Here is a 2,468-nt window from a genome sequence, read left to right on the forward strand (position 1 = left end):
TTTTCATGAAGGATACCTAGGTGCACTGATGCTTCTTCTAAAGGACACTTGTAATACTTTCACACACAAAGGATAAATTGATAATATCCTCATTGCAACCACTGAACAACGTAATTTGATTTCTTTTCCCATTAGCTTCTCCCTCCTCTCTGCTCTACGGTGCTTTTATCTTCTTCTTCTTCTTCCCATTCTGACTGTGGAAACATTTAAACTTTTTGACCAACCTTGGGAACCCTGTGTACCCAAATCATAAGGCTTTGTTCTTCCTCCCTGGCTCCTCACAAGGCCTCATACAAACCTGTTTGCATGTGAGCCTCCCTGCCTTCAAATCCCTTCCCACTCTCCCCTTCACTCCTTGGTCCAATTATTTCAAAAGTTTTGCCCCAATGGCAGAGGATTTTAACCTTTTGAATCTTACCGTAATACTCTCCTGCATATACGAACGGGAGCTTAAGGCAGCCTTTCTACTGTACAGGGAAACAAGGTGCCAGAGTAAAGAGAGGTAGCAGCTTTTGGGCATTTTATGCAAATGGAGTTTCTTCTAGGTTCCTATTGACAGCATTCTTACAAGTTGTCTTTCTCACTACTATAGTCAGTGGGTACATGTTGGACACATGAATTCACAAACACACACACACACACATGCTCAGGTGCACACACACACATGCATATACAAATGCGCGAACAGCCTTGCCAGGGTCAGAAGTTGAACTAGAATCAAGGATGAAAATCCCTTATTAGGAGGCCTAGTGCTGGGAGCTAAGGGGAAGCACCAAAGCAGCAGAACAGAGCACTGAAGAGTATTTCCTTTGTTGTTTCTTATCTACTAGCTCTCTTAATTTCTTCTCCTTTAAAGGGAGCTAACAAGAGTGCTTGTCTCATAGGTGACACAAATGAGCATCTGTAAAGCACTAAGAACAGGGCTTGGCACATCGCCAGTATCTTAAGTGTTTAGTAAATATGTAAGATAAACAAACATATAAGACTGGAGCCCAGCACATAGTACATCCTCCACATGTGATTGAAGAATCACATGTGATTCTTAGCTACTGCTTTAAAAATCCCATGGCCCCCTTAGAGGAGCCATCCGTTCGAGGTTTTTTTCCGTGAATGGTTGCTAGGTAGTTCTGGGTCCCCACTCACCACCTTCCCCATGTGCTGTAGCTTTAAGAAACCTTTTAGGGATTACTTATACTGAAGCAAGTATAATCTACATCACAAATGGGTAGCATTTCTCCATCGGAAGTTGGGTTAAGACTTGAATGGTCTAGGCTATGAATGTATACAGACACCAGCTTTCTTCCTGAAGCCAATAGACCAGTGTGTTGCAAACTTTTTTTGATAGTGACCTACAGTAAGAAAAACATTTTCTGTTGTGACCCAGTACATAGGCACATGTGTTAATGGTTGACATGAAAGCTCCTTAAAGCAATACTCTTGCTATAGACAACACACTTGGATATTTTCTCTTCCTTCTGTTTCATTTTTTAAAATACTGTTTATGACCACTAAACTGATTTCAGAACTCACCAAAGGGTCGTGATCTGTAGTTTGACAAACACCAAGTCAGACCAAAAGTATCTTTAGGAACAGGCTAATGATAAGAAATGGAATCCTATAAAAGACTCTAAAAGTTCTTTAATGGAAGAAAGATGGCTATTGATTTGGGCCTGTGTACCATGTTTCATTCTCCTTGAGAATTTAAATTGCAAAGATAAATTCTCAGCTTCAGGTGTGTTTCTAAAACAAAAAAAAAAATTGGCACTGCTTCACAAAGCAGAAGTAATTGCCCCCCAGCTGGCATTCTGGGACACATAGGTTTCTCCAGGACAAGTAATTATACTGAGGATTATCCAATTGAACTCTGAATAGGCATGACCATGTAATGGCATCTGGTAGAGACAGGGGTATCAACTACTTCTCTTTGGCCCTATTCCCAATTTGCACAAATCTTTGAAATTATACTGACACCTTACAATCGGCAAGTTCTTTCGGCAACCAATAGCAAAATAAATGGAGATGGGACCCCATTCCTACTGGACAAGTTGCCATGGAACTCTGGTTTCCTGTATAACAAACATCAGTGAAATGCATCACTGTATGTTTGTTATACTGTACTCCTGTACAGTACTTGGCAATTTACAAGTGTTTGAAGGCATATTATCTCAACCTCATAATAGTCCTGTGAGGTATATTGGGCAAATATATCCATACATTGTATTTATAACTACAATGCATTTAAAATTTAATGGTTTACATTTTCATCATAAGGAGGGAGCATTTTGAAACATGTTGCTAGCTAATAACAAGAGGCATAGCAATGTGGAAAGAACACTAGATTTGGCCTGAAAGACATGAGTTAAGATTCACAGTGTGCTAGGGGCACCTGGGTGGCTCAGTCGTTGGGCGTCTGCCTTCGGCTCAGGTCATGATCCCGGGATCCTGGGATCGAGCCCTGCATCAGGCTC

This window comes from Callorhinus ursinus, unplaced genomic scaffold, assembly GCF_003265705.2.
Source record: "Callorhinus ursinus isolate GAN/ISIS: 27379988/994484 unplaced genomic scaffold, GSC_fseal_2.0 scaffold9, whole genome shotgun sequence".
NCBI lineage: Eukaryota > Metazoa > Chordata > Mammalia > Carnivora > Otariidae > Callorhinus > Callorhinus ursinus.